The 23,956-nt window shown below is 42.9% G+C and overlaps 1 protein-coding gene across 9 annotated transcripts in view; it reads right to left on the minus strand.

Annotated features, from left to right (window-relative positions):
• Kif1b (kinesin family member 1B) overlaps positions 1-12,809 on the minus strand; it is a 144,808-nt gene extending 131,999 nt beyond the window's left edge. For all 9 annotated transcript variants that reach the window (XM_036179184.1, XM_036179180.1, XM_036179176.1 and 6 more), the window contains exon 1: positions 12,478-12,809. The gene's annotated coding sequence lies outside the window, so the exon portion shown is untranslated. The remainder of the gene's footprint in view (positions 1-12,477) is intronic.
• Positions 12,810-23,956: the final 11,147 nt, after the last annotated feature.

The following is a 23,956-nucleotide window of genomic DNA, read 5'->3' on the forward strand; positions in this document are numbered from 1 at the left end:
AACTATCAACTAAAACAGGAATATCTTTAACATCATCACACAATCATTTTGCAGCAGGCTTAATTTCCCTACCTAAATATTCTGTCAGCATTTCATTCAATATTACACAACCAAAGTCAAAATATCTCACCCAAACACAAGCTTGCTTCCTTTATCCACCTCATCAGTCACCAAACTATAGCTTCTAGCTATAAAAATCTCTTTCCAGTCCTACCATATCACTGTTAGTTAACCATCAAATTCCTTTCTAATTAAAAAAAAAAAAAGGTGACAGCCACTCATTTGGGGAAGCAATATATTTATATTCTCTCTCTCTCCTTCTTTCCATCCCCTTCAAAAACATGGCCTCCTGTGGCCAAGGCTGAACATAATGAAAAAAAAAATCTGAATGTCTGATCATCTAGCTCCAACCTCCTAAGTTATTTAGATTATAGGTATATGCCACCACACCTCTATGATGGATCAAATCCAGGGCTTCAAGCATGTTAGGCAAGCACTTTACCAACTAAGGTACATCCTCACCATATAATATATACATTTACATTTTTTCCTATAAAATACAATGAGTGAATAAAACTTTCCCACAACAACTTAAACATGCAAATATATATATATATATATATATATATAAAGTATAATACTTGGGCAAGCCACCCAAGAAGCAAGATGCCAGAGGACTGGTAAAGCCATATGCCACATGGCAATACATAGATTAATAGAAATAGGTTAATTTGAATGTAAGAGCACATTAGCAATAAGCCAGAGCTATCGGCCAAGCATTTTGTAATTAATATAAGCTTTTTTATGTTTATTTGGGACTAGGTGGTCGGGAAAGAAAAACTGCCTCTGTTTACATATGGTGCCCAACATGCGACACAACTACATAAAGCCTGAGAAAGCTAAAAATAAATAGATAGATAAAGATAGATAGATTGATAAGGGTTCTAGATACATAAAAATGGAGCCAAGAGCAGCTTCATAGTTTGTGTCTCTCATGTGGGCTGCAGTACAGAGACACATACCCTGGCTGTAGTGTGCAGGCTTGAGCTGCATCATGAAGGGTTCCCGCAGTCTCACAAGGGCCATGGTACAAAAATACACTGAGTGGTAGATTTAAGATTTTTGCTCAGATAGACAAAATGGGTTAAAGATACACAGTAAGGACAGATTCAGACAAAAAAGGCCTCTAAACAGGTCACAGTATGTTTAAAAATTGTGAGTAGGCTTAGGAGAGAGAAGAAACAGTCAGATTAAAAAGATGATTTAAAAATAATAGTAAAGTCCTTAAAAAGAAAATAAAGTAATAAAAAATATGATAAGCCATGTAAAGATGGGAAATACAGAGAGTCTGGATGGAGTCTATATTTAATTGTGTTTTCTTTAGATTTTTTTAACTGTTAATGGGCAAATGATAACTGCTGAGAGACATTTGATTGTGAAAGCTACAAATTAAACCAACCTATATATTTTAAAATTAACTTCAAAATTTAAGTCAAAAGATATGGTACTTTTGAGGAGAGGTTATGTTTTTGTTTTTATAGGAGATGAGAGGCTATGGATTCATTCTAGGTTAAGGAAAATCAGGTTTGATCAAGGAAGACCCCCTGAAATCCTGACTACAGACATAAGAAAATAAATCTAAAGTAACTACAAGACATGTGACATATATTTTATCTGCTCAAACATAAAACAAAAAAATTATCTTTGGCTGGCTTGTGTACAATGCACAGTTTATATTTGTATTAATATAGATATGTATGTTACCTTTAAAAGTTTATGTATTTTTCAGAACAAGGGAACCAAACACCAATAACAATGGCCCAGATGATCCAAATCCAAAACAGCTTCAACGCTGCTGACTAAAATGATCCAGCCTCACAAGCCAAGCCTTAACAATTATCCTGATTCCCTCAAAAATTACCAGCACCCACCAATCAGCAGGAAGCAATCTAAAAAACTATGCCCATATTCCCAAAATATTGGTTATAAATGTTTATTTACATTTAAGGGGTGTTGGTTACAAACTGTTACTGGTCACAGTCAATCTCTTTCTAAAAGAAGAAAAGGGGTTATGATATAAAAATGATGGAAAAAAGGGTAGATTATTATGATAGGAAAAAGGGGTAGATTACTGAATCTGCTTTAATCCAAAAAACAACTGTTAATCTTACATATTTTACATTTGTGTGCATTTTAGTTTATTGATTCAAATTGATTTAAAGTTATTTCTGTTATGCTGTATGATGTTTCTACTCTTTAGACTACTGTGCTTACAGAGTTCATTTTAAAATATAATGTATAATTAAAAATACAAATTAATAATTATCTACAATAGTCAAAATTATAGTCATGTTATGTATGTTTTCAAGGTCATACACAGATATATTTAGATAGATAATCTTCAAACACTTCAAAACAACTGAATATTGCATTTAATATGTTTAATAACCTAAGGCTTTTCATGACAGTGAGACACATCTGCTCTGGTAGCACCAATCTACTTCGGAGAAGATGATGGGCATCAAAGAAACTCCATATGGAGTTTGTTTTCTTTATGGCAAAAGCTAGCCATGTGGGCAAAGAAAGTGCCCTTGCCGCAATAGCTGACAGATACTGTTCAAACAGGACCAGCAGAATACAAAACAGGTCACTGCCAAACTTTGCTAAGACAATGCAGAACATTCCTTCAAAATTTCCTGCTTCTCAGAAATGTCTGTCAGATATGCTAGGCCTGTAGGCCAAAGTTGGATGCCCCAATGTTACAGAGGAAACTTGGGTGACTGTCCAGGCAGCCTGATTTCCCTGTCATTAGGTAATATTTCACCCTTCTGGAGTCTTTGATAGAGTTGAAGACTACTAAATACTTATAATTGTTTTCTTTAGTTATGATAAAGGATAACTAGATATAAAACTTTGGACTCACAAAGATAGATGATAGAGTATTTTCTTTAATTTTTTGTCAAATACAAATAGACTGAATATTGTAACTTTAATTCTTACTTTATAACTGTTTTGTTTTACGTAATTTTACTGTTAAAGTTAAAACCTTCCCTTTTGATTAGACAAAAAGGGGGAGATGCTATAGGATGATCTTTCTGTATGCTGTGAATATGTATTACTCTCTGGTGAATAATGAAGCTGTTTGGCCTATGGCAAGGCAGGATAAGGTTAGGTGGAACAATCAAACTGAGGACTGAGATGGAGAAGGGTGGTGTCGGGACAGATACCAGCCAGCTGCCAAAGAAACAAGATGCCAGAGGAACAATAAAACCATAGGCCACAAGGCAATACACAGATTAATAGAAATGGGTTAATTTAAATGTAAGAGCTATCAGCCTGAGCTGTGTATCAGCTGAGCATTTTGTAATTAATATAAGCTTTTGTGTGTTTGGGACCGGGCATTCAGGAATGAAAAACTCTACCTCCATTTACAACAACCTTAATCTAGTTTTTATTGTGAGTTCATTATACCAAGGTAACTTGTTATATGATATTTTGTTTGTGTTCTGACAAGTAAAGCTTGCCTGGAGATCAGAGGATGAAGCTAGCTACTAGTTAACCATAGAGGCCAGGCTGTGGTGGCACACACCTTTAATCCCAGCACTTTGGAAGAAGAAGCAGGAAGATCAAGAGTTCAAGGCTACCCTGGGCTACAGGATATTGAACCAGTCTAAAAGAGAAATAGAGCCAGGTCGTGGTGGTGCATGCCTTTTATCCCAACATTAGAGAAGTGAAGACAGGAATATAGGTGCTTGGAAACAGGATCTCAGCCCTACCATTCAGTCTGAGGATTCATAAAGGTAAGAAGTTTCTAGTGGCTGCTGCTCTGCTTCTCTTATCTTTTAGTTTTCACCCTCAATACCTGACTCCGGGTTTTTATTGTTAAGACTAATTAGAATTGCGCTTCAGTAATTTTTATTTCAAAAAGAAATTATTATTAGCCCAATTTTCTAGTGCAACAAAGTGACAATAAGAAATTCAAAAGAAGCCAGGCAGTGGTGAAGCACACCTTGAATCCCAGCACTCGGGAGGCAGAGCCAAGCAGATCTCTGTGAATTCAAGGCCAGCCTGGTCTACAGAGTGAAATCCAGGACAGGCACCAAAGCTACACAGAGAAACTCTGTCTCGTGGGGGGATGGGGGAGAAGAAATTTAAAAGATAGTCTTTTCCAATAAACTTCTTCACTGGAAATTTTTTTTTATTATTTCATTTACTTTTATTATTTTTTGAGACAGGACCTCACCATGTTGCCCTGGAAGGTCTGGAATTTCCAAAACCAGGCTGGCCTCTAACTCACTGAGCTCGTCCTGCCTCTGCCTCCTGAATGCTGAGATTAAAGACATATACTGCCATGACTGTGACTAAATTATATTTTCAAAGAATGAATTGTAATTTAAAGAATAAAACAAACAGAAAAGGCATGTGAAGTGGCACACACTTATAATCATGGCACTTGGGAAGTAAAAAACAGGAAGATCAGGAATTCAAGGTTATCCTAGACTAGACAGTGAGTTCTAACTTGGGCTGCATGAAATCCTGCCTTAAAAAAAAAAAAAGCTAACCTGGTGTCTCATTCAATTAAAAAGTGAAGGCAGGAAGATGGAAAAATAGGATTTAAGAGTAGCCTCTACTACACAGGAGTAGAAGGATAGCCTATACTGAATTAGACTATGTTTCCAAAAAACATCCTAAGAATAAACATATCACAAAATGAAGTAAATTTCTGTAGTAGAGCCCCATTTAAGATATTACAAATAGGTGCTAGAGAGACAGCTCAGCAGTTAAGGACACTGGTGGCTCTTCCCAGCACCCACTTGGCAGCTCACAACTGTCTATGCCTCCTGTTCCAGAGGACCTGACAGACAGACATACATGCAGACAAAACACCAATACACATAAAAATAAATCATTAAAATTTAATAATTCCTTTTGCTGGGCAGTGGTGGTGCATGCCTTTAATCCCAGCACTCAGGAGGCAAAGGCAGGTGAATCTCTGAGCTCTAGGCCAGCCTGGTCTACAAAGCGAGTTCCAGGACAGGCTCCAAAAGGTACACAGAGAAACTCTATCTCAAAAAAAACCAAATAAACAAAAAAATTCCTTTTAATGTAACATTTATGCATTTCTCTATCTAATAACTTCCATAAAAACCAAGCAGGTTTTAAGACCATGTCTATCCCTGTTAAATGGCTCAAAATATGTAAGAATTCGTATGTGTGAGACAGGCAGGCAGGCAGGCAGAGACAGAGGGGTGTGTATGAGTGTGTATGTGAGTGTGTGTGTGTACTCTTGATCTTTGGTCTTTGGTCATTCTGTGAGATGGTAATGCTGCCTTTTGCATCCTAACTCAATGCCAATAGTCAGCATGCACAGGAATAGTCTCTGACAGATCATATTTTCAATTTCCAATGTGCCTGAACAGGCTCAGCCAGGCTCCCCAACTGTTTTCTTTTAACCACTATCTAAAATAAACTGATACAATTTTTAGACTTACCAAACATATGTCCTCCTGCCTCTGCAACTATGAAAAACAAGAATCCTCCTTTGCACTGCTGACATTTTTTTTTTCCTCAGAAATCAAGAAATGCCTCAAGAAACAGTTTGATGTTGGAGATATAGTTCAGTTGTATGTAGTGCTTGCCTCATATGCACAAAGCCCTGGATTCCATTCCTAGCCTGGGAGTTTGGGGGAGGCACCCATGGATTGGAGAACAATGGTCCCTATGGTTCATGAGCTTGAAATAAACTACTCTAAATGGAAGTTAAAATCGAATTTTTTCAAAGATCCAAAATTTGATTAGTTAATATTAAATCTACCTAGGAAGTTAACCAGCTTTAATGACTAGCCATATTCTATAGATTTTTAGAGGAAGGAAGAGGCAGATATGAAATTCTGCCACTTAAACCCCAACATTCCACTAACATTCTTCTATGATCAAAATAAATGGTAATTATTCCTGAAACTGTCCAGCAGAAAATGAGTTCAGCTTAAAATGATAAAAAAATGGCAAATTTTAAACAAAGGACAATTCAAATTTATTAAGACTTATATCTGAAATCAGCTTCTCATACCTATATACCTGGATGATAACTTACTTTTGGAGGCAAGAAGGAAGGTCTAATTTTTCTATGTAGAAGCAAAGTATCACATGATAAACTGGATTTGAATTTAATATGTTTTCTTTTAAATGACAACACAGAATACAAGTATTCCAGACTTTTCCCAGGGTTAAACCATGAGTTTGGGGCTGATATTCACTAATCTTTACATAAAATTGTACATTTAAGTCACACCAGTTATATTTTTCATGGAAAACAGTTCAGTTATACTATATTTCCAGCTTGAAAATCAGTGGATTTGTATTTTAAAGCATTTTACATTTACGTGCAAGTACACACACACACACACACACACACACACACACACACACAGCAGTGTAGTAGTCGGAGGAAAACTTGTATAAATAAGGCTGGGAATAGAACTCAGGTCATCAGACTTAGTGGCAAGTACCTTTACCCACTGAGCCATCTTGCCAGCCTGTGGATTACTTTGTCAAAGGATCTTTTGTTTGTTGTTTTTTCAAGACAGGCTCTTACTGTATAGCCCTGGCTGTCCTGGAACTCACCATGTTAAACAGATGGGCCTAGAACTCACACAGATAGATCCTCTTTATACCTTTCCATTAGACCAGTGGTTCTCAACCTGTGAGTCTCCACCTCCTTTGTGGGGATTGAACATTTTCACAGGGCCACCTAAGACCATCAGAAAACACAGATATTTATTTAAATTACAATTCACAACAGTAGCAAAATTACCATTATGAAGTAGCAATGAAAATAATTTTATGGTTGGGGGTCATCACAGCATGAGGAACTGTATTAAAGGGTCACAGCATTAGGAAGGTTGAGAACCACTGCCTTAAACTGTCTTTTGATTTTTGTTTTGTTTTTTTTCAGACAGGGTCTATGTAGTCCAGGCTTACCTCCTCCTGCCTCAGTCTCCTGAGTGCTGAGCTTATAGGCATGCTCTACCACACCTGATCTACTTTAAAAAAAGCATCTCTGGACAAGCCACTAACTTTTCTCTTGCCAGAGTAAACACTCTATGATTTATCTTTTCTTTTTTGCTTTGATTTCTAAATGTTTCAAAAGAAAAAACCACATCAGCCCAGGCAAGCTTATTTTAGTTATCCCTCAGTACACAGACTTTTGTTTACTTTTTTAACAGCCTTATTATATATGTGGCTCTTATAGTAATTTGCGCAAATACTTTCCAAAGACAGTACATATTATAAATTATAAGTAAATAACAATTTATTTTACCTGGGATATATGTTATGCAGCCCAAGTACTAGTTTTCAAAACCAAACAGCACAGCAAGCCTTTAAGTTATACAAAACTTTCTGTTCAGTGAACTTGATAACTGTAAGTGGACAGGAACACAGGGGACCCTGTAGCTGAAACCAGCCCCACACAACAAAAGAAGATAAAAGTTCCAAGGCAGAGCAAGTTAAATGAGTAATACTTCTAGAACGGTGGTATAAATGTGCACATTCCGCCTTCACCTAGCAATAAAGGCTGGAAACCTGTGCAAGAATAGTATCAAAGATGTAGGAGACCTAGAACCACTCACTCATGCTGGGGTGGCAAAGTGAAAATGCCTGAATCCATCATATCTGAGTGATGAGCAAAAGAAAGGGGACAGGAATGGAAATGAGATCATTATCCCCACCATTTTATTTTTACTAGGAAAGACCTGCACCTTTGCGTGTTTAATCAACACACTGCACACATATAGGGAATCCCTGTCTTGGAGGAACTTTCATTCTAGTGAGGCAGAGGGATTAAAAGTAGTGAGCTAATGTGAATGTAACTGAAGGGAGGGAAGTCAAGTCAAGAAGTGGTCTATGTAGCTATACCAGGGGAGCCTTTGTTGAAGTGGTGAAACTTTAGCAAAAATCTGAAAGAGGTGAAGGAGTTAGCCAAGCAGATTAGAGAGAAAGAACAATTCAGGCTGAAGACAGAGAGTAAGTCCTAAGGTAAAACTTGCCAGGAACGTTCAAGGAACAGTGGGGGAAAGTCGGCAAAGGAGAAATAAGAGCAACCAATGAAACAAATCCCAAAAGATTAGGAGCCAGTGATACACAGAGCACAGGCAAAGGATTAGCTGAAGTCAGAGAGAATAACCTTTCTCAGGCTGGAGAAAAGAAGAGGAGGGTGGGGGGTTGCCAGAAGAGAAAGGGGGAGACTGAAGGAACCTGTGCCTGTTTTTTCCTATGAGGTAGTAGATATATTTTCTGCTAAGCAGAGGCGGGGGGGGGGGGGGGGGGGGGGGGGGTGGTGTTTAAGCCACTCACTGGGAACACACCCTGAGAAGACCAAGCAGACCTGCTTCAGCAAACATCAAAGACAGACTGAGAGACTCCATACTGACAGTAGCATTAATCCCCAGCCCTTTGGGAGGCATGGCTCAAGCTGGCCTGTGGATAGTAGGCCTTCAGAAGAGTAAAGAACTGAAAACAGCAATGTTGATATTGTATGAAAGGGACTGGAGCAACAAATCCCAGACGTGACAGTGTGGGAAAAGAAGAGACTAAGAGCCTTGGAGACTGAACGCAGGAATACACAGGCAGAGATTACAGGGGTGAGGACTGTAATTTGTCAGGGTTCAAGATCGGACAGCAAATCTGAGATCGGAAAGTGATGACATGCTAAAAGATGTGGCACGATACTTAAAAGAACCAAGCCAGGGTTTGAGCAGAAGTGAAGCAATCTGAAGGGAAGGGTGGTTTCTAAGGAAGTCAGCACAAAGACAACTAACCTAGATCTAGTGAGGGTAGGGAAGTCATTTAACATGCTTAAGTTTCTTCACATGAGAAATAGGGACAATAACTGTTACCTAGTTGGCATGGTTACCTATGAATTAAATTAATATATGTGCTTACAAAAGGGTCTGACATATAGAAAGTGCTCAATATGGATTTAGCTGAGTGGTAGAGCACTTGCCTAACCAAGTTCTAGGCTCTAGGTTCAGTCCTCAGCTCCCCCAACCAAAAAAAGTTCTTGTATCCAACAGATATTTTCAGTCTTTTAACTTGAATCATATATGCAGCCACAATCGCAAAATCATTAATACTATACAGCATGAGAAAGAGGGAAAAGGCTGACTGAAAATCACAGAAACTTCCACAGCATAAGCAGCAGTACACTAACTGCACTAAAATAAAGGAAGTTGGAGTCCGAAGAAAAATGGTAGAGCTCACATTCTTTTAGGACAAAGACCTGAATCTATATATGGGCTAGAGTATCTTCTAACAACTATGAGAACAAATCAATCACTGAGCTGTTAACCAAAAGAAAAAAAAACTCCAAATTCACAAGATTTCCCTATCATAGCCAAATCTATTTAATGTCTTCTATCCTGCACCAAAATAAAGGTGTATATATTTATTCTTTCTTGGTTATCTAAAGACCTCATTCAAAGGGAACTTTGTGAAACAGGGAAGATACGCCTTTAACTTCAGGGCACTGTGAAATTCTAATCACATCAGTGTATAGGACCACAGGGATATGCCTTACTCCTGGGAAAGGCTTATTACAGTGAGTAGCCTGGGAAGGGGTTTACAAACAAAGCAGCAAGGACTCACTGTTGTCCTTTATGCTGTACACAGAACAAGACCAAAACTGAAATAGTAGGCTAGAAAGCTTGGGACTTGGACACTGTTGGCATACTTTTCTTGGGCAATAATTTATTCCCTGCACAAATTTTAGTAGAAAAAAGAAAACTGCATTAATATCTGGTCTTTTTTTTTTTTTTTTTTTGTTTTTTCGAGACAGGGTTTCTCTGTGTAGCTTTGCGCCTTTCCTGTAACTCACTTGGTAGCCCAGGCTGGCCTCGAACTCACAGAGATCCACCTGGCTCTGCCTCCCGAGTGCTGGGATTACAAGTGTGTGCCAGCGCCGCCCGGCAAAATCTGGTCTTGAAATGGGAAACAGTCTGCCCTATGCCTTAGAAACTGTACTTAATTGGATAAATTCCAAAAAAATATTCAACAGTGAAGATCTATACAGATTTAAATCTTTCCTCACTTCAGATTCACAATCAGGTCTGATTTTATCAAATGCTTAAATTATATTTAATCACAGTTCTTTACATATACTTACAACTATTTCTTATTTTTTATATGGAATCATAAAACAGACATTCTGTATTTCTTGAATATTAATGTACTGGAAAAACCACTGACTTCAGGCTAGAGAGACACCCAGATGGGGACTCACAATCACCTAACACTCCAGGTCCAGAGGATCCAATCCCTTGTCTGTCCTCGGAGGGCACCAGGCACACACATGGTGCACATACATACATGCAAGCAAAACACTCATACACATAAAATAAACCAAAACCAAAAAAACTAGTATCTGTTGAAGTTTAAAGAGATTGCTTAATGATAAAAATTATAAAAAATAAAGTGTGTTGATTTCTCTTGCCAAAAAAACACTGGGACTTGTTTTTAGTAGTTATTCCTTTTTTTTTTTTTTTTTTTTTTTTTTTTTTAGCTGAGGATCGAACCCAGGGCCTTGTGCTTGTTAGGCAAGAGCTCTACCACTGAGCTAAATCCCCAACCCCTAGTTATTCTTTTTTTTTTTTTTGGTCTTGAAGGACATAAAGAAGACAGGAGTCATACCATCTCCACAGGTCCTGTGCATGTTCAAAACACAGGAAAACACATTTACAGGCTCACTCTGAACCCAGTTATTGATCATTTGTAGATTTACTTTAAAACACCATGAGTAATCTTCATAATCCATCCTCAAATAGCACATTAACAACTTCAATTACTTCATAATCAGTATCAACAAAATTAGAAAAGACTACCACACTTCTCAATGAAAATACAAGCTAAAATTTTGTGATGACTTGCACAAGGCCCTGGGTTCGATCCTCAGAAAAAAAAAAAAAAAAAACAGCCTTAAATAAAATATTACCCATAATATCGCTTTTGTTTGTTTGTTTTCGAGACAGGGTTTCTCTGTGTAGCTTTGCGCCTTTCCTGGAACTCACTTGGTAGCCCAGGCTGGCCTCGAACTCACAGAGATCCGCCTGGCTCTGCCTCCCGAGTGCTGGGATTATAGGCGTGCGCCACCACCGCCCGGCCCATAATATCAAACCCAATCACTACTTTCTCTGGGTTAAGACAGGCACATCATGACACAAAGCAGCATGCTCGGTGTCGGCAGAACAGCTGCTTGGAACAGGGAGAGCTACATAAGCAAGAGATCTGTTGACAATCTAATTTAGGCTACCTCTAGATTCCACAAAGGTGACAACCTGCATCCTCAGAAATACTGCTGCAAGTCTTCTCTGTTATCAGAATACTAATTTATTAGTAACACCAGTTTACTAATCTCTGCAATGTTGAGGTACTATGCAAATCTAACCACGCAATGAAATATGCTGAGAGTCTCCAACATGGTAAAGGGGCCTTCCCTGAGGAAAGGCATCAACAGGCCTTCGAGGGCCGGAGCAGCAATGGTTACCGGTGATAAGCACAGCACCCCAGAATTTCACCCCAACAAGGATGGAATCTTCAAGCCTGTTTACCCTGAAGGCTCGCACGGCAATTCACAACAGAGAAAAGGTGATTTGGGAGCTCAATTTTGCTTTTATAGCCGGCGAGGGTTCGCGTTGCATGAACAATGACTGGCTTGCTCCGAGCGGCCTCCCAACCCCCACAACTTGGCTTCTGGTGCGGCTAGTCACCCTGAAAGCTGCCAGGGCTGTCACTCGGTGCCTTCCAGCAACCGGACTTGGCTCCTAAACGATTTGTCAGATCATCCTCCCAATATGGCTGCCCGAGTGATCCTGGTCGGCTCAACGTCGAGCCCACACCAGCCTTCCTCCCTGCTGGCCAGCATCCAACAAGCCCCCTCCCTTTGCATCCTTCCTCCGTCTAGCCCTTGAGCCCTCCGCGCCACCGGATGCCCTTTCCTACCTTCATCGGGCACCAGGGGCATTGCCACATTCCCAGGCAGAACCCTGATGCCAATCACAACGGGGGTGAGAGGGAAGAAGGGGAGAAAGACCAGCTGGCTTCAAGGCGGGCAGGGCCGGCTCGGCTCCCTCAGGGCTGCAATGTGCGCAGATACGGCGGGACAGCGACGGCTCTGCTGGCCGCGGACAGAGCGGGTTTGGCAGCCCGGGGGAAGCGGAGAGCCGGTGCAGGGCACTGCGGGGGACCCGCAGGCCGCTGGACAAGAGCCCGGGGCTCGCGGCCGGCGGCCAGGGCTCTCCACCGGGGGCGAGGCTCCTCACCGCGGCCCCGGCACCCCGGCCGGCCGCGCCGCTTCCTCGCTTCGCCCAACCCCCTCCCCAGGCCCGACCCCAGCCCAGGGTCTGTCCCGCGGGGCGGCCCCCTTCGCCGGCGCCGCGGCACACTGCCCACCTCCTCTCAGCCGCCCCACCTCCGCCTCCTCACCTCAGCCGCGCTGCGGACCGACGGGCGAGCCGGCCGGCCGAGTCAGAAGACGCCGCGGCGCGCAGGGGCGCGGGAGGCCGGGCACCGACGCACCTCAGCGCGAGCAGCGGCCGCCGGGAGCCGCAGGGCGCCGCTCCGCAACCCCATCACGCGGCCGCGCAACTCTGCATCGAGGATCGGCGGGAGGCCGGGGCGCGGCGGTGGGTGCGGCGAAGGAGCAGAGAGAAGCTCGGACGCGAGCTGTCCCCTCCCAGGACCACTGCCGTCTGACTACACCGTGTCGCAGCTCGCCAAACTCCGCCCGAAGCCGCCGGCGCGGGACACCGCCCCGAGCTAGAGCGCCGCGCGTCACTTCGGCCCGCCCAGCAACCGGGACCGACGTGGAAAATGACCAATCGAGATGGAGATCTTGAGACAGACGACCAATAGTAAGGCGAGTCCGTCAGAGGGGGCGGGAGATGCGGAGAAGCGATGGAGACACTCGAGCGCCCCTTGCTGGTCCAGGAGCCGATGCGGGTGCGGGCGTGTCGGGTGGGCGAAGCCGGTGCCCAGAGTTCCCTCCTGGGTGACCCCCAAAGGGTGTTAGTGGGGAGTAGCCGCGCCTGTGTGGCCCGATGACCCGCTTCGTAAAGGGACAAAAGGTTGCCTGAGTGACAGGGCAGGACTGGACGGTCCAGTTGCCGTCCGAGAGCTGGGATTATGTGGGAGCGGCCGAGTGTGGAGTCATTGTCCGTTTGGAAAACAGCTCACACGGCGATGCCGCCGAGCCGGCGCGGTGGGAAGGGAACCACGCGCAGGCATGAGTGTATCCAGCAGAACGCTTCCTGGCCTATTCTTGTCGAACCCCAGCACAACACCTCCCACACGCCACCTTGGGAGAAAAGGAGGAATGAGTAATGGGAGAGCATGACTTAGTGGGCATTCAGCGTCTCCTTGGGAGACGGCGTGCTGGTGTGAGCAGAGGAACAAAACGCTTTGTATCGCGCCCAGTGAATGGACTGAGCGGCCCCTGAGCGATGGCCCTAAAGGGGCTTACCAGAACTCATGAGAACACAAAAGCTCTACGAGCCCTGTGTTCTTAAAACATCAGATTTGGGTTCAGCTCAAAGGAAAAGGCCCACAGCCGTTCATGAGCAGCTCAATTCAGTACTTCGTAAAAAATACCACAATGACGACCTGCCAATCACACTGCCTTTGAAGGTCTTTTGGATTTACTAGCAGAAATTGAAAGTAAGATAAGATTTTTTTTCATCTCTGACTTTGATACAGTATTTTTGAGTAGAAAAAGGCCTACACACTAAAACATAAAAATTAACCTTCTACACTAAATGATTCTGAAAAATCACCATGCCACTGAAGTCGACTCCCCAGTTATGCTACGCTTATTGGACATTTCTCATTGTATTTATTTGTGTGGTTTGGATTTTTGTTGTCTCACTTTGTAGCTCTGACTCTCCTAGAGCTCACTATGTAGACCAGGCTGGCCTCCGATCCACGGAGATCTGTCTGCCTCTGCCTCCCAACTGCTGAGATGTAAGACACCCCTAAGACTGGCTCTCTTATTTAGAAGTTATACTTCACCTTTCTACAAAAAGATTTGATGTAATTTATACTGAAACATACAAACAATAAAATTGCTTAAAATATTAGGAGGAACAATTTTGTGAGTTGAAGGCAGCATAGAGAAACCCTGTCTTAAACAAACAGGGCCAGTCAAGATGGCTTAGTGGGTAAAGGTGTTTCTAATGAAGCCCAATAATCCAAATTCCATCTCTAGAATCCATGAAACGAGGAAGGAGAGAACCTACTCAACACATGGACACACACTTCACACACCACACCATAATAATAAATTAAAATTTTAACAGACAAAAATATTAATAAAATAAATACAACAAGAAGTTGACCCGAAAGTGCAGCTAAATTGTGGGGCATTTGTTTAGCATATGGGAGGCCCTGAGTTCAGTCCCTAGAATGAGGAGGAGGAAGAGATGAATCATCAAGTATCGGGACGCTAATGGGTTTGCACGGGAGCACGAGGTTCTCATGTGCTCTTGCACAGTAGGATGTCCATAGGTAACAATAACACACTGTGCATTTCAGAAAACTAGGAGAAAGGACTTCAAAAGTTTTCACTACAAAGAAGCAATGTTTGAGGAGGGGCTGGAGAGATGGCTCAGCAGTTAAGAGGGCTTCCTGCTCTTGAAGAAGACCTGAGTTCAATTCCCACTACCTGCATTTGGGCACCTCACAATCACTTGTAACATTAGCTCCATGGGGATCTGACATCTCTGGCCTCCAAGGGCACCTGCACTCAGATGCACATTCCAAAACACAGAGATACACAAATAGATAGAATGTTTTAAATTAAAAAATAAATATTTTCAAAATGTTTGAGATAAATATGCTAAACCTGAATTAAACATTATTCAATGTGTATGTGTCCAAACATAATATGGCATCCTCATTAATACATACAGTTTTTTTTGGGGAGCTGAGGATCGAACCCAGGGCCTTGCACTTGCTAGGCAAGCACTCTACCACTGAGCTAAACCCCAACCCCACATATGATTTTAATATCTTCATATATCATAAAACTTTTTTAAGCAAATAAGAAGCTATGAAGAAAAGCTTGCTTGAGCCAGGAATGGTGGACATATCTATAATTCCAGCACCCAACAGACAGAGGTAGGAGGATCCTGCAAATTGGGAGCCAGCCTATACTATATATGGAATAAGCTAGCCAGGGGTACATAGTGAGACCCTATCCTGAAAACCAAGCAAGTAATCAAAACAAACAAACAAAAAAAAAAACCAAAACCCTGCTTTTGCTGGAATAAGCAGAATGCAGAGAAAGAGAGGTAATTTCAAAAACCTAGAGCCAGGGAACTATGCTACCTCTGAGCACAGACCCCATGCCTTAGCTTCCTGAAGGCCAAGACAAGACAAAAAGTACAATGGCGTGATAAACAGAGCTCCATCAGTCATCGGAGACACCCACTTAATCCAAGCTCAGAGCTCCAAGTGTACAAACCCCTAGATGGTAGTGACTATGGTTTGAACACTCAATTGAGCTCACACTAAGAATCTCAGTGGAAGTATGGGGCAGAAAAAACAGAACCATCAACAGAGGAATATAAGGCTGCTTTGTGCAAGCTTTGGACCCTCTCATGAGTGAAGCATTCTGCAGTCACACAATTGCTCAGTTAACAGATTTTTTGGTAAAAGATCCTCTCCAAAATTACAAACTACTGTGAGAGTGAATGCACAAGGGTCTGATGGGGCTACCCCTGGAATGCAAGGAAATAAAAGTACAAAGAAAATGAAAGAAAAAGGTCCTTGGCCCATAGTTAGCGAGGCTGTAACATTACAGATCAGAGCTCTGTCATGTTGACACAGGACATACACGAGAATCAAAACAGAGGAGTCAGATCCATGCAAGCTGTGGAAGACAACATGGCAGCACCATGGTTACAAGTCAGTGGCTGGGCCAGCGTTACCCCTTCCGTGATACTGAAGGATGCTGGAATCATCACGACAGACTACGACACAGCAGGGCTTGGCACTGCAGACTCGCTCTGGAGGCTGAGGAGAAGGACCAGGCGCTCAAGGCCATCCTTGAGTTTTAGGGCAACATAAGCTTCGTGAGATTCCATCTCAAAGAGCAATAGAGAAAAATGTGGAAAATGTGATTTTTTTTCCTTTATATCATATAAAATAGGAATTCACATGGGTTACAAACTTGAATAAAAACACAGCATAGTGGCTCAGGCCTTTAACCCCAGCACTCTGGGAGGCAGAGGCAGACAGAGAGAGCTCTGTGAGTTCTCTACATAGTGAGTTCCAGGAGAACCAGAGCTACATAGAGAGCTAACCTTGTCTTGAAACAAACAAACAAACAAAACCTAAATTAAAAAGTAACAAAAAGATTAAAAACCTAAATTAGAAAAGGCAAAGCTTTAAGTGCTTTACAGAGTGTCTTTTTGACTTTGAAATCAAATATCTTGAGACCGAAGGCACCGACCGCAGAAGACTGGTGAATTCTTCTGCAATGAAACACACTCACACCACAAAGGGTATGCAGAACTCCAAGCCAGTGTCAGTCAGGTAAGGAAGTTCAGGCCTGTGATTCCAGACACAGAGTTCAAGGTTGCCCCTGGCTACATAGTTAGTTCCAGGTCAACCTGGGATTCAGGAAAAGAAAAAAGGAAGAGAGGGAGGGAGACAGGAGAGGAAAGAAGAGGAGGGGGGGGGGCAAGGGGGAGGGGAGTGGGGAGGGGAGGACCATCATATTGTTTAGGACATCTGTATCAAGTAGAAAAATACACAGGAAAGCCATAGTCACTAAATTCAAGATGGGGTTACCTCAGAAGAGAGAAGAAAAAGACATCATGGAGCAGGACATAGAAAGCTGTACTTTTAAGATAGATAGATATGAGAGGGAGAGAGAGAGAGAGAGAGAGAATAAGCAGGTAAAGAACTTACCACACAAGCATAAGAATCAGAGTTTGAATTATATATGGCAGTTCATATATAATTCCAGATCTTGGAAAAGAGAGTCAGGACACTCCCAAAGCAAGTTAGCCAGCTAGGTTCTTAGTGACTAAAGTAGAGAGCATAAAGGGAGATAGATCCTTGACCTCAGTCTTTGTCCTCCAAAGGCATATGCCCACACATGTATGAACACATACACACATGCACATATGCCCCCCCCACACACACACATTAAAAAAAAGACACATGAGCTGGCTAGATGGCTAGGTAGGTAAAGGCTGGACAACATGAGTTTGATCCCCGTCCCCGGGCCCACATAGTGGAAGGAGAGAACTGTCTCCCATAAATTGTCTTCTGACTATCACAGAAACACAACACCTGCTCCCTTAGTAAATAAATAAACGTAATTTTAAAACATTACATGAAGGCCAAGCACAGTGTTCATGCCTTTAAACCCAGCACTGAGGAAGCCGAGGAAGACCTCTGTGAGTTCAAGGTCAGCCCCGTCTACATAGTGAGTTCCAGGCCAGCCAGAGCTACACAGTGAGACTCTGTCTAAAAAATAATAATAATAAAAATAAAATAAATAAATAAATAAATAATAGCCGGGTGGTGGTGGTTCCCAGCACTAGGGAGGCAGAGCCAGGCGGATCTCTGTGAGTTCGAGGCCAGCCTGGGCTACCAAGTCAGTTCCAGAAAAGGCACAAAGCTAAACAGAGAAACCCTGTCTCAAAAAACCAAAATAAATAAGTGTTTTTTTTTTTTTAAAAAGATTTATTTATTTATTGTGTATACAGTATTCTGCCTGCATATATGCCAGACCAGGGAACCAGATCTCATTACAGATGGTTGTGAGCCACCATGTGGTTGCTGGGAATTGAACTCAAGACCTCTGGAAGAACAGCCAGTGCTCTTAACCTCTGAGCCATCTCTCCAGCCCTTGTTTGTTTGTTTGTTTGTTTGTTTGTTTGTTTTTAAGTGAGGCTGGAGGGATGGCTCAGTGGTTAAGAACACTGGCTGCTCTGGAAGAGGACTGGGTTCAGTCCCAGCACCCACAAGGTGAGTCATAACCGTCTGGGACTCTAGTGCCAGGAGATCTGACACTTTCTTCCACCCTCCGTGACCACCAGGCATATCTGTGGTGCAATTACACACATATAGACACTCATACATGGAAATAAATAATTACATACATGTAGGCACTCACACATAGAATATAAATAAATAAGAAAACCTTTTAATGAAACAATCCTCCCAAGAAAAAAACTTGGTTTCTTGTTTTTGTTTTGTTTTAAGTACATGGATGAATTCAGTATATAGTCCTTGAACTTTTACCATTTTGTTGTTGTTGTTGTTATAGTAGTATTTGTTTTTCGAGACAGGGTTTCTTTCTTTCTTTTTTTTTTTAAGATGTATTTAATTATGTATACAGAAGAGGGCACCAGATCTCATTACAGATGGTTGTGAGCCGCCATGTTGGTTGCTGGGAATTGAACTCGGGACCTCTGGAAGAACAGTCGGTGTTCTTAACCTCTGAGCCATCTCTCCAGCCCGAGACAGGGTTTCTATGTGTAGCTTTGGAGCCTGTCTTGGATCTCGCTCTGTAGACCAGGCTGGCCTCAAACTCACAGAGATCCACCTGGCTCTGCCTCCTGAGTGCTGAGATTAAAGGTGTGCACCACCTCCACCTAGTGAACTTTTATTATTTAAAAAAAAAAAAAATAGTTCTTGGGGGCTGGAGAGATGGCTCAGCAGTAAAGAGCACTAGCTGCTCTTCCAGAGGTCCTGAGTTCAATTCCCAGCACCTACATGGCAGCTCACAGCTGTCTGTAACTCCAGTTCCAGGGGATCTGACACCTTCACAGCAACACACATAAAATGAAGTTAAGTAAATTATTTTTAAAAAATAGTTCTTGGGTTGGAGGACATAGCTCAGTGGTGGAGCATTTGCCTAGAGAATGCGAGGCTCTGGGTTAATAAAAACACCACAATCACTTATGAACTATATTTGTCCAGGAGCATCTGAGCTGTGATACCACACTAATCCTCTGAAGATTAGGGCAGCCACTGGATCAGAGTGCTTGGGGAGCGTGGCAGCTGGGCCAAGCCTGAGAGTCCACGTGGGCGGGACATAGATACTATCACCCTCCTTTGACCTAGCCTTAAAGCACTCTCGGCCACCCGCCTATACTGTAAAAGTCTCCACATCTCGGTCAAACATTTGGTACAATGTGCTGGACATCCCCATCCCTTTCTGACTCATAGAAGGGACACAGAGGTCCTCGCTGGGACCACAGGAAGATCTGAGAGTTGACTGAAACAGGCTGTGGAATTTCAGCTGTGGTGTGGCTGCTTTCACTCTAAACTGCCTCAAGAAGACACTGTCATTGACAAAACCATTTGAAAAGCCTATTTTTATGTTGGGGAGGAAAGAGGTCTCAAGACCTCTGCTAGCTATCCAGGCACTGGATAGAAAGTGTTCTCCAGTCACTTTAACAAAGGTCAGGTAACACATGTTCATTCTTGGATCGTGTTGCATACTTATAAATAGGAACTAATATTTTTGGACCTAGGGAACTAGAAATCTCTACCCTGTTAAGTCCCCAAACTTTATTTTCCTACACAAAGTCTTTATAACTATTATCTAATAATTATATATGCACATCTACAGATTGCATTAAACTCTGTATTAAATTATGAGAAGCTTCTGAGCATCAATTAAAGCCCCATTTTTCCAGTGAATATTTTAACAACAGAATATAATTTGGTTTGACTCATTAATATTAACATATGGTGATACCACACATGCCAAGGTTATTTGGAACCAGAAAATCAAAACCTGAACTAACTGGAACCAGTCTGTCTACTCCTGGAAAATGAATGATGCACACAGCGAGTCTCCAGTGTGGGGCTGCTTCTGTTGTTTTTGTCATTTATCATTGGTGATGGTGGTGTGTGTGTGTGTGTGTGTGTGTGTGTGTGTGTGTGTGTGTGTTGCATGTGGACATCAGAGGACAACTTTTGAGAGCTGGTTCTCTCCTTCCACCATGTGAAGGCAGGATCTCTCTTGGTTCTGTTGTGCTGTGTATGTGAAGCTGGCTGGCCCACAAACTTTGGAATGATTCTACTGTCTCTGTCTCTCTCCCACTGTAGGTGTGCTGGGGTTACTGAGACAGGCCATTGAGTGAGATTTTGTTTGTGGTTCTGGGAGTCAGGCCTCACCCACTGAGCCATTTCACCATCTACTCTTTCCAGTTTTCTCTTTCCCTCCCTCCTTTCCTCTCTTCCCTCGCTTCCTCCCTTCCTGCCTCACTTCCTAGACAGAGTCTTACTATGTATCCTGGCTTCCTAGAACTCAATACCCACTAGGTAGAACAGGCTGGCTATTAAAGGTGGGATTCACTTGCTGGGATTAAAGGTGAGCTTGGTTTACTTCTAAGACAGGTTCTTGCTTTGGAGCCCAGGCAAGCCTGGATCTCACTGTGGAACTCTCAACAGAAGACAATTTTGTTTGTTTTTGCTTTTTGAGACAGGGTTTCTCTGTGTAGCCCTGGCTGTCCTGAGACTCACCCTATAGATCAAGCTGGCTAGTCTATAGACATCTGCCTGCCTCTGCTGGGATTAAAGGCCCAGCAAGGGTTTATTTATTTGTGTATTTTATGTAAATGAGTGACCTATTGCCAGAAGAGGGCGCCAGATCTCATTACAGATGGTTGTGAGCCACCATGTGGTTGTTGGAATTTGAACTCAGGACCTCTGGAAGAGCAGCCAGTGCTCTTAACCAGTGAGCCATCTCTCCAGCCCAAAAATATTTTAAAAATACATTAATTTTAGGGGTTGGGGATTTAGCTCAGTGGTAGAGCGCTTGCCTAGCAAGCTCAAGGCCCTGGGTTCGATCCTCAGCTCAAACAAAGATATATTAATTTTAAAATGTTATTAATGCCGCCTCTAACCCTAGCACTCAGGAAGCAGAGGCAGACGGATCTCTGTGAGTTTGAGGTCAGCCTGGGCTATAGAGTGAGTTCCAGGAAAGGCACAAAAGCTACACAGAGAAACCCTGTCTCGAAAAACAAACAAAAAAAAAAAAATTGTGAAGGGGAAGGTGACGGGCAGACATGTGATTTGTGTATGAATGAGAGTGGGAGATGGTTCTCTTCCACTGTGGGTACCAAGAATGGAACTCAGTTCATCAGGCTCACACAACAAACATTGTTACCATCTGAACCATTTCATTGGCCCTACATGTTTCTCTTGTTGTTTGTTTCTTTTCCATTTACTGAGACAGAGTCTCCTGCAGACCAGGCTGGTGCCAAACATGCTGTGAAGCTGAGAATGACTGCAAATTCTGATCCTCCTGTCTGCCTCCCGAACGCTCAACTGCAGGTAGAGCCACTATGCCCAGTTTTTTTAGATGGTACTAGGGTGGCATACAAGACTTAGTGCATGTGAGGAAGGCACTATTCCATGTAGGAAGGATGACTTTGAACTGCTGAACTTCCTGCCTCTACTTCCCAAGTGCTGGGATTATAAGGAGGTACTTCCACGACCAGTTTATGTGGTACTCAGAATGGAACACAGGGCTCCTGTGAGCAAAGCACACACTTTACCAGCCCAGCTACACTCCCATTGGGTAGAATCCAGAAAGAAGGAAAAGAATTTGTCAAAATAGTTGTTATAAACACATTCCCCCCTACTCACCAGAGATCCTCAAGCATGTACCCAGTGTCAATGTCTTATATGTGTTATAGACATATAAGTGGTGGTTGTGCATGCCTTTAATCCCAGCACTTGGGAGGCAGAGGCAGGTGGGCGGATCTCTGTGAGTTCGAGGCCAGCCTGGTCTCCAAAGCAAGTTCCAGGAAAGGCACAAAGCTACACAGAGAAACTCTGTCTCGAAAAACCATCACAGCAACAGAAACCCTAAGACATGGGGATGTAGCTCAGCAGCTGGAGAGCTTGCCTGGCTTGCATAAAGCCTAGTTTAACCTCCAAAATGGAACAGAAAGGTCATGGGAAGGCAGAGGCAGAAGGATCAGAGTTGAAGGTGACCCTGAGTGACTTAAAGGGTGATAAAGAGTCAAAAGCACACAGAAGGCCTCAAAAACAGCATCTGGTGGCATGCAGGTCCAGATGACTTTCCTTATCTCAAAATCAAAATTAATGCAGAACCTGAATGTCTCATGCTGGCTAAAAGAGATATATTGCCGGGCAGTAGTGGTGCACACCTTTAATCCCAGCACTTGGGAGGCAGAGCCAGGCGCATTTCTGTGAGTTCGAGGCCAGCCTAGGCTACCAAGTGAGCTCCAGGAAAAGGCACAAAGCTACACAGGGAAACCCTGTCTCAAAAAAACAAAACAAAACAAAACAAAAGAGTTAATATCATGCTGCAGATGGGAAAAAATAGTTAATATCATGCTGCAGATGGAAACACAGTTATAAAAAAGTTTATTTCAAAAACTGTTGAGTAAAGAGCAGAAGTGATGATACCTTCAAGAAAGATTCTATGGCTGGTGAGATGCCTCTGTGGGTAGAAGCACCTGTCACCAAGCCTAGTGCCCTATCCATGGGCCCCCACCTGGTGGAGGAGGGAAACATACACACACACACACACACACACACACTAATGCACTAGAGTGTGTACTAAATCAATAGGTAAAAAGATAAAACATGCCAGGTGGTGGCGGCGGCGGCGGCGGCGGCAGCGGCGGCGGCGCACGCCTTTAATACCAGCGCTCCGGAGGCAGAGGCAGGTGGATCTCTGTGAGTTCCAGGCCAGCCTGGTCTACAGAGTGAGTCCAGGAAAGGCACAAAGCTACACAGAGAAACCCTGTCTCAAAAAACCAAAACAAAAAACAACAAACAAACAAAAGATAAAACATAATGAAAGAGGCTAGTCCTCTAGATGACCTTGAAGAGAGAAAAATGTTTGGCTTCCTGGGTCACATTTTCTGATGACCCTAAAGGCAATAGCAAAATCTAATGCTGACAGTTTCTCCCTTTTCTTTCAATGCTATGCAGTGAGTTCAAGGTGAATCTAAGACAAGTACCATGACCCTGTCTCAGAAGAGGGAGGGAGAGAGGAAGGGAGGAGAGAAAGAAAGAATCAAGACCCAAACTCTAGGGCTGGAGAAGAGATGGCTCAGTGCTTAAGAGGACCTAAGTTCAGTTTCTAGCACCCATGTTGGGTGCTGTACCTATATTGGGTATACCTATACCCATGCTGGGTGCTATTACCTGTCATCCCAGCTCCAGGGGATCCAATGGGCACCCTCTTCTGGCCTCCAGGAGCACCAGGACATAAGTGGCACTCACTTACACAGACATATACACAAATAAAAGTAATTTTTCAAAAAGAAAAAAGTCTTTGATGCTTTGGTAAAGACTAAATGAATGTGGTTTTTGTTTCTTGGTTGGCTTGTTTTTGTTTTTGAAACAGGGTCTAACTCTGTAGCCTTGGCTGGCTTGGGATTTACTATGTAGACCAAGTTGGCCTTGAACTCAGAGATCTGCCTGCATGTTCCTGATTTCCAGTGATTTATTCAGGATTTTCTTCTAACCAGCTATTGGCTCTCACATGCACCGTCAGCCTCTATAATCAGTGAGTCTTTCGATTTTCGTTGGTCCTGACTGGGCATCTCTCCTCTCACCAGATAAGAACGTTCTGAATAGCTCCCCTCTTCTGAATTGTAGTGTGTGCATTATTTTTCCCTAACAGGCATTTTTTGCTAATTAGGAACAACCTTGTATCAATTAACTTCGCTCTTAAAGCCATGATTTGGGAACGAAATTGTTGTTTACTGGGCTTGTTGTGCCAGTGACAGATGGCCCTGGAACACATGGGCAAGAGGGTGTGACTGAAATGGGCACCCTGCAGCACCAAAGGGAGTTCAGCCAGCAGGAGGGAGCCCTGCAACACCAGAACGGGGGCTGGGCTGTGGATACAGCTCAATGGTAAAGTGCTAGCCTAACCTGTGCAAGACCCTGG

The sequence above is a fragment of the Onychomys torridus genome, chromosome 2 (genome assembly GCF_903995425.1).
Source record: "Onychomys torridus chromosome 2, mOncTor1.1, whole genome shotgun sequence".
Taxonomy (NCBI): domain Eukaryota; kingdom Metazoa; phylum Chordata; class Mammalia; order Rodentia; family Cricetidae; genus Onychomys; species Onychomys torridus.